The sequence below is a fragment of the Myotis lucifugus genome, unplaced genomic scaffold (genome assembly GCF_000147115.1).
Source record: "Myotis lucifugus unplaced genomic scaffold, Myoluc2.0 scaffold_724, whole genome shotgun sequence".
Classification (NCBI taxonomy): Eukaryota; Metazoa; Chordata; class Mammalia; order Chiroptera; family Vespertilionidae; genus Myotis; species Myotis lucifugus.
The window spans coordinates 68,847-78,336 of NW_005871772.1; positions in this window are offsets into that span (position 1 = coordinate 68,847).

A 9,490-nucleotide genomic window follows, 5' to 3' on the forward strand; every position below is an offset into this window, starting at 1 on the left:
ACTTCCCGCCGCGCCCGCCCGTCCCGCGCTCCCGGGAGCCGCCCCCGCCCCGCTGACTTCCAGCCCCGCCCCCTGGGCCCCCGATCCGCCCACCCCCGTGTTCCTCCCGGTGCCCGGCTCACTTCTAGCCCCGCCCCTTACCCTGGCCCCGCCCCCGGCCCGTGCCGCCTGCGCCCCTGTGCGCCCCTGTGCGTCCCTGTGCGCCCCTGTTCGGCGTGTACCCTCGCTCACCTCTCGCCTCTCGGGGGGCACCCCCTCACCTGCCCACGACCTCGCGGGACCGAGCCCTGCCCCGGCTGGCCCACTCCCGGCCAGGTGGGCTCCCCGAGCAGCCCCAGAAGCTGTTCGTAGTGACCGAGGGGGCCCCCACTTCAGTGCGCCTGGGAATGGCCGGCTGGTGCAGGGGGCGGTGTCCAGAGGCTCCCGCTCCGGGCAGCAGGAGATCGGAGAGAAAGTGGGGCCGTGGTCGCCGTCCCCGAGGCCAGGACCCACCCGGCCGGTCCAGGCTGACCCAGGTCTGAGACAGCCAGACCCGGCCTGTCCCTCGTCCCTCGTCCACTTGGGCGCTGGGTCCTTGTGAGTAAGAGGCACGTGCAGACGCCGGGCCCAGCGGCCAAGAGCGCCAGGGCCACTTTGGGCATCAAAGCGCATACTTGCTCCCGGGCGGTGTGCCTCAGTGGTGAGCGTCGACCTATGAACCAAGAGGTCGTGGTTTGATTCCCGGTTTGACTATCAACAATAAAAAGTATATTTAAAAAAGAAAACCAAAACCAAGTTATTTAGCTCTCCTTTTTGAGCCATGAAATGATTCCTTCCATGAATGCATGCACCTGAGACTAGATTCCCCCAATCATGTCATCAATAAAAGTAAAAATAATATGGAAACAACAACAGCAACCAAGCATGTCCTTCAGCCTGGCCCTGAACGCGCCAGTCATTCCACGGAGAAATGTCAGGAAAGTAGAGAAAAGGATTAACTCTCCCAAAATATCCATCATCTCTGAAGCAAAAATAACCCTCATAACTCACACCTCAGAGGGAGAGGATAGAGAGAGAAACAGGCTCCCCCCTTATAGGAAGGAAGAATAAAAATGACAGTTACGCCCTAGCCCAGCGGTTCTCAACCTGTGGGTCGCGACCCCTTTGGGGGTCACCTAAGACCACCGGAAAACACATATATAATTACATATTGTTTTTGTGATTAATCACTATGCTTTCATTATGTTCAATTTGTAACAATAAAATTGGGGGTCGCCACAACATGAGGAACTGTATTAAAGGGTCGCGGCATTAGGAAGGTTGACAACCACTGCTCTAGCTGGTTTGGCTCAGTGGATAGAAGAACAGTCTGCAGACTGAAGGGTCCCGGGTTCAGTTCCCGTCAAGGGCATGTAACGCGCTTGCTGGCTCCATCTCCAGGCCTGGTTGGGGCAGCAGGGGAGGCAGCCAATCAGTGTGTGTGCGTCTCTGACATTGATGTTTCTCTCTCTCTCTATCTCCCCCCCCCCCCCCCCACTTCCACTCTCTCTAAAAATCAATGGGAAAATATCCTCGGGTGAGGATTAACAAAAATAAATAACAGTTACCACCAGAGAGAGACAGAAAGGTCAGGAAATAAGGACCCATTTGCACACACAGCCCCACCGCAGATGGGATACCCATGCCATACACAGAGTGGATAACTTTAACGTCCACTGATTATTTGTTTTCATTATTAAACAGTTCCATTGTTCCAAATACACTCAACGGGCTCATAAATGCCTAAGTTCTGAGCACTTCAGACAGCCCCTGTAAAAAGCCCTGCATTTGGGGGGCTTTCCCCTTTTAACCTAGACTCCCACACACAGAGCCCACCCCCAGAACCCTTGGGGTTTTTTTAAAATATATTTTTATTGATTTCCGAGAGGAAGGGAGAGGGAGAGAGAGAGTAGCATCAATGATGAGAGAGAATCACTGATCAGCTGCCTCCTGCACGCCCCACACTGGGGATGGAGCCCACAACCCGGGCATGTGCCCTGACCGGGAATCGAACCCTGACCTCCTGGTTCATAGGTCAATGCTCAACCACTGAGCCACGCTGGTGGGGCGGAACCCTTGTTTTTAACGTGGGCAGATGTCTCCGCTGGCCCCTTGCCCCGGAGTGAGATGGGCCATGAGAAGCCCCAGCTCAGGTCGTGTGAGTTGAGGGCACCTGGGAGGTTTCCCGCCCCACCTACCGCCCAGATTCCTCCACCTCATCACCGCGCCTCGCCTTACACTAATCACCTAGTCACATTTCCGGATTTCAGGCATTTATTTATCCGCCTACTTAAACGGCGGCGGGTGTCTTCTGTCTTCTTCAGGAGAGTGACACCTTCGCTGGTGTGGGAGTAAGGAAGCATCTGATCTTTGGTTCACACCCTGGCATGCATTCCTCTCATCCCCTGAGTCACCTTGCTGTCTGTCCTGAAGATCCCCAGAAGCTGGGTGACAGGAGGAGTGGTTATCCATGGTGCCAGGAGAAAAGACTCATTTCAAAGTATCAGGGCAGTGATATCATGTTAAAGCACATACTTGTGCCCGGCTGGTGTTGCTCAGTGGTAGAGCGTCGACCTAGGAACCAGGAGGCCACGCGGTTCGATTCCCCGTCAGGGCACAGGCCCGGGTTGTGGGCTCCATCCCCAGTGCGGGGCGTGCAGGAGGCAGCCGATCCATGATTCTCTCCCATCATTGATGTTTCTCTCTCTCTCATCCTTTCCCTTCCTCTCTCTGAAATCAGTCAAAACATATATTGTTAAAAGCTGGTTGATTTGCTCAGTTTGCTCAGGTCTTCGGCCCTGGGACCTTGCGACAGGCCTTGAATGCTTCCTGAGGAGGTGCCGGGGGCGGGATCGGGCAACTGGTTTTGTAAAAGGCCCGACCAGAGTCTGCACTTAGAGGTGATGGTAGAAACCTGTGAAATAGAAATGATCACAGGGGAGAGAGCCCTCCACCAGGATTAGGGACACTTTCACTCACGAGCCCTTTGAAGTAAAAAAAAAAAACAAAAAACACCACCAAAAAAGTCAAAAGAGAGTTCAGAGATCTAGGAAATGCAGTAAGTAAATGAAAACATGTAGGCCCTAACCGGTTTGGCTCAGTGGATAGAGCGCCAGCCTGCGGACTGAAAGGTCCCAGGTTCGATTCCGGTCAAGGACATGTACCTTGGTTGGGGGCACATCCTCAGTGGGGGGTGTGCAGGAGGCAGCTGATCGATGTTTCTCTCTCATTGATGTTTCTAACTCCCTATCCCTCTCCCCTCCTCTCTGGAAAAAAAGAGAAAGAAAACATGTAGGAAGAATCTGCCACAAGCTGTGTTTCCTTAAGAGCGAGAGGCAGCACTTCGCCGAGGAGGCTGGGCCACACCTGACAATGCCCACGAGGGTCTCAGAACACAGCTGGTGGGAGAGAAGGTGGGACTGGGCGGGGGGCGGGGGGAGACCCGGAGAAGTATTTGTGGAAACCAGGCAAGAGGAGACTAACATTGATGGGCAAGCTGGTGGGAGGGAAAAAAGCATGAGGAGGAGGGAGAAATGCTTGGATTGTTATCGCTAATTCATATCTCCTCCCCGCCCTCCTTTCTTTCCCTTCCCCTTTAATCTGTTTCACGCCAGGCAGTGAGCCAGGTTCAAAGATCTACATAAGTGACTCTGAGCTAATGAATGAAATCCTCTTAAGAACATAGTAATTATTTTTGTTAATGCGGTCCCAGCCTCTCCTTTAACGTCTGAAAAGACGTGGGGGTCACATCATTGAGATGTCAAACCTTTCTGAATTTTAGAAATAATTCTCCTCCGTGGTGGGGTGGCCTCCTAATTGAAAAAGCCCTCGCACAGCCCTCGCTGGTTTGACTCAGTGGATAGACGGGTCCTGCAGACGGAGGGGTCCTGGGTTTGATTCCGGTCAAGGGCACACGCCCAGGTTGCGGGCTCGATCCCCAGTAGGGCGTGTGCAGGAGGCAGCCAATCAATGATTATCTTGTATCATTAATGTTTCTCTCTCTCTCCTTTCCTCTCTGAAATCAATAAAAATATACACTGAGTGGCCAGATTATTATAACCGGCCAGATGATTATGACCACCCCATCAGTACTTCATCGACACTTCCAAAAATACTGAATATTGAAAACTTCCTAAGCAAATACTCTCAAGGTTTTATTATTATTTGCATAACTAATTCACTTCATTGTACTGATGGGGTGGTCATAGTCATCTGGCCGGTCATAATCATCTGGCCACTCAGTGTATTTTAAAATAATAATAATAATAATAATAATAATAATAATAATAAAAATAAAAAGTTCTCACACAGCGTTATCTCATGCGTCTTCACAAAAGTCCTTATTTAGTCAAAAAAGATCCCTCTCTTAGGAAACATTTTTAACTGCGAGAAGCCTGCTTACACACTCTTCCTCGAAGTCAGCTGAATGCCTGTTTTTCCTCCCAGCTATTGCATTCCTCTGAGCTGTCGCTCCTTCTCTCCTTCGCTTAAAAACCCCCAGGCCCTCCAGCCGGTCTTCTGTGAAGATGTGCTTTTGAATTACTTTGCCCTCTGCTCCCTCTCCTCCACACGCATCCTGGTTGTCAGTATTTCTCTTTGGGGGGAGGGAGGTTCATCTGTAAGTGACAGAGTCCAGATGTGTCTGACAAGCTCTCGACAGCAAGGACTGGTCCCCCCCCCCCCCCCCACACACACTCACTGTTCTGCTGTTCTTCAAGCTTAAGCTCCAGTTAAAGTGGGGAGTTTGGCACATCACACTTGTGAAGAATATCGAACGTTCATCCAACTGTAGTTTCAGCCCTTTTTCAAGTAAGTTGTACAAGAGAATAACAGCCCATCCCCACAAGTGTTAGGATCAACAAATATATGTTTATTTAGGCCTCGATGTTTCTGGAAAGACATGTGAGAAAGCGGCTCTTTACTTCTAGGGAGTGGAAAAGGGAGGTTCCCACTGGGAGAGTTTTTCTTCTTTTTTTAAAAAAAAATATATTTTATTGATTTTTTTACAGAGAGGAAGGGAGAGGGATAGAAAGTTAGAAACATCAATAAGAGAGAAACATCGATCAGCTGCCTCCTGCACACCTCCCACTGGGGATGTGCCCGCAACCAAGGTCCATGCCCTTGACCGGAATCGGACCTGGGACCCTTCAGTCCGCAGGCCGACGCTCTATCCACTGAGCCAAACCGGTTAGGGCCAGTTTTTCTTCTTTAAATATATTTTTATTGATTTCAGAGAGGAAGGGGGAGGGGGAGAGAGAGAGAAACATCAGTGATGACAGAGAATCATGGATCGGCGGCCTCCTGCACGCCCCACACTGGGGATCGAGCCCGCAACCTGGGCATGTGCCCTGACTGGGAATCGAACCGTTCATCGATCGAACACTCAACCGCAGAGCCACAGTGGCCGGGCCAGAGAGGCGTCCTTAACCACCGCAGTATCCGAGCCACCAGTTTCACTGATAAACAGAACAGGGTCAAGGACAGAATCTTGTGCCAGAGCCCTTCCTCGTGTGGCAACAATTTGTTGACTCCCATTCCTTGTGTACATTGGACTGCTGCTGCTCAACCGTGTGGGATTTCAAGGGCACAGACTTCAGTGTGACAGCTATGAGCCCCAAAGGTCTATTAAACCGGTGACAGGTGACCAGCCCAAACTGAGAGGCGCCGTAGGTATAAAATACACAATGGGGTCCCAAACACCTCGTAGGAAATCAAGACTGGAGATACCTCATGAGCCATTGTTTATGTTGATTGCCCGTTAAAATAATAATATTTTTGGATACATTTGGTTCAATAAAATATATTATTAAAACCAACGGGACCTCTTTATTTTTTAGAACACTACGAGATTTATAATTACGTCTGAGGTTTGCACTTGTGTGGACAGCGTCCTGGCTGGCCCTAGCCGGTTTGGCTCAGTGACTAGAGCATCAGTCCGTAAATTAAAAGGTCCCAGGTTCGATTCCGGTCAGGGGCATGTACCTGGGTTGCGGGCACATCCCCAGTGCGGGGTGTGCAGGAGGCAGCTGATGGATGTTTCTCTCTCATCGATGTTTCTGGCTCTCTGTCCCTCTCCCTTCCACTCTGTAAAAAATCAATAAAATATATTTTAAAAAAAACAAAATAAAAAATTTTAAAAAGCCCCACAATAACGGGGACACGGCTGGCCTGCCATGGTCACCGTGTACGCCGCACAGGGGTGCCCCCTTAGGAGTCGCTGCCCGCACCTGTGTGTGCTCAGGACAAACGCGGAGCTTCGGTCCAGGAGAAAGACAAAAGCTGCTTTCAGAGGAAGACAGGAAGCGAAACCCGAGCTCCATCTGCCCGGGGCCTTGAATAAAAGCAGACGTGTCTGCCTGCACCTCACCTTCTGCCCGTGTTTCCTTCGGTCAAAACTCAGTACCTTGGCACCCTCTCCCTGTGCCATTTATCCCCATGTTGCTGGCAACAGGGAAGGCAGATGTCCAAGGCAGGTGGGGACGGGGGGGAGGGGGGTGGGTAAGGGCCCAGGATGCCACTGTCCAGGCTGTGTCCACAGGCCTTTGTTGGAAAGAGGCAATTGCTCTAATCAGAGTTTGCTGAAAGGGATCTCTGGATATCATCTCGCCCTGGTAGGATGAACGCCCACTAGGGAGTAAGCAGGAGGCAATTTTATGTTATTTATTTTTAAAATATATCTTTATTGATGTCAGAGAGGAAGGGAGAGGGAGGGAGAGATAGAAATATCCGTGATGAGAGAGAATCATCGATCGGCTGCCTCCTGCACGGCCCACCCTGGGGATGGAGTCCGAAACCTGCTTTTCACTGTGTGCACCACCCTCCATGCATGGGAGCCTAAGGGTGCCGTGAGCTGGACCTCAGGGAGCTGGGTCAAGTGGGACCTGGCCTGGCCTAGGGACACAGCGCCCCCTGTGGGCCATTGCAGGGAAGTCCTCCTTCCACGTGCACAACTGCGTTTCACCCAACACCACATGCCAAGTGCAGAGCAAGGTGGCTCCCGGCCAGGGGAGGGGGGGCGGGAGTACACCAGAACATCAGGTAGGAGGTGAGTCGGGAAGAGGCCCCACCTGGCCCAGGAGCTGGAGGCAGGATCCTTTTAAAAATATATATATTTGTATTGATTTCAAAGAGGAAGGGAGAGGGAGAGAGAGAGAAGCATCAATGATGAGAGAATCATGGATCGGCTGCCTCCTGCATGCTCCCTTCTGGGGATGGAGCCCGAAAACTGGGCATGTGCCCTTGACCAGAATCAAACCCGAGACCCTTCAGTTCGCAGGCCGATGCTCTATCCACGGAGCCAAACCAGTGAGGGCAGCTGCCTGATATGTTTACAAGGGCACTTACCTGGGTTGCAGGCTCGATCCCCAGCCCCCCTCTCCCCCATCAGGGTGCGTGTGGGATGCAACCAACCTATATGTTCTCTCTCACTGTCTCTCCCCCTCCTAAAAAAAACCAATGGCAAAATATCCTCAGGTGGGTTTAACAACGACAACCAAAAGAAGTTCAAGTTTCCAATAGACAGACACACAGTTAAGCTGCCCTAGTCTGTGGAGGATCGGACCCCTGGGCAGGCCCAGGCGTGAGTGACAGGAGGCTCACGTGGACAAATGAAGTGGACACAGAAGGCGCAGGGCTGTACCCCATCCCCAATAACAAAACACCTCATTCCCACCAGACGTATAGACACACCCTCCCCTTGGGGTGACGCAAACAGAGAGCATATCTGTGATCCATTCAGAACCAAAAAGCCTCCTGGGAAACAGCCCCTCCGTTTAAGAGACTATTTTATGCAAATCGCTGTTAATAAATGCGCCGTCTAAAACCCAGAGGCCCTCTGGGTGCTTATGACTGCACGCAGAGAAAGCGGCTTGAAGGCAGTGATCAAGCTGTGTCCTTAAAAGAAGAAAGTAGGACACAGACGCACACAGAGGAAAGGCCGCGTGAGGACATGCGCGTCGGCCAGCCGAGGACAGAGGCCTCAGGAGGAACCAACCTCGATCTGGAACGTCCAGCCTCTAGAACCGTGAGAAAATAAACTCCTGTGGCTTAAGCCGCCTAGGCTGTGGGGGTCTGCTGGGAGCTGGGCCTTCAATTCACACTTTTCTCCAGTCTTTATTGGGGATCATGCAGGGATGTAATTTAAAACAGAATGGGGTGTAGGCATGCGTGTAGGTAGCTCTATAACTTGAGGAGTCATGTCATTGCTCCTTGCTTTTGCCCATTCGTTAACTGCCTTGCTTTTCCCATCTGTAAAATGGGACCAGAACAGTCATGCTTACTCTGCAGTTGTGGAAATAACCTGAGGAGATGCAGCCAAAATCGTTCCATAGGTGCTCAGTGAGTGACCGTACCACTCTCAGAGCGTCTGTAAAATCGATGTGTGCGTTAGACAGAAACACGGGTCCCTATTGTCTGATGATTCCCAGTGTAGCTGCTGGGAAGGAGGAAATTAAATGCTTGGTTGAAACCATTTCATTTCTTGACCATGTGTCTTTAAAACAAAAAAAAGAAAAGATAACAGTCTATTTAGGTCACAATGGGTGGATTAACCACTGAGTGTTGCTAAAGGGCCAGAAATGGAAGTGTCCAGGCACCTGGTCACCTTCAAAACAAAGGCAGTTAAACGCTGCCTCACGGGAGAGTTGCTGGACACGGTCTAGTTCAGGATGGCGCCGGGCCCCGGAGAACCCAGCGGGCCAATTTCTCACTCGGCTGATCCCTGGTCCTGGAAGGAAGGAGCTGCAGAAATAAAATCGCTAAAGCATCACACGATTTTCTCTACCTCCCTCCCCTTAAAACAGCAGTTCTCAATCTGTGGGTCTCGACCCCTTTGGGGGTCGAACGACCCTTTCACAGGGGTCGCCTAAGACCATCGGAAAAACACATCTATAATTACATATTGTTTTTGTGATTCATCATTATGCTTTCATTATGTTCAATTTGTAACAATGAAATTGGGGGTCACTACAACATGAGGAACTGTATTAAAGGGTCGCGGCATGAGGAAGGTTGAGAACCATTGCTTTAAAACGTCCTGATTGGGCCCGGCTGGCGTGGCTCAGTGGTTGAACGATGACCTATGGTCCAGGAGGTCAGGGTTCGATTCCTGGTCAGGGCACATGCCCGGGTTGCAGGCTCGATCCCCAGTGTGGGGCGTGCAGGAGGAGGAGGAGGCAGCCGATCCATGATTCTCTCTCATCATTGATGGTTCTCTCTCTCCCTCTCCCTTCCTCTCTGGACTAAATACAAATATATACATTTTTTTTAAAAAAATCAACTTCCTCGCTGGGTGATCTGACTCCAGTCCTGGTGGCTTTACAAATCCCCACTCTTCTCTCTTACCGCCCCCTTCCCCCAGGCTCCCGGGTCCCTGCAGCTGGAGCCGACCCCATTCCTGGGCTGCTCTGAGCTGGCGGCTGGCGGCATCACGCTGGCCTCTCTCCTGGGCTCCCGTTCAGGCCGAAATTCCACT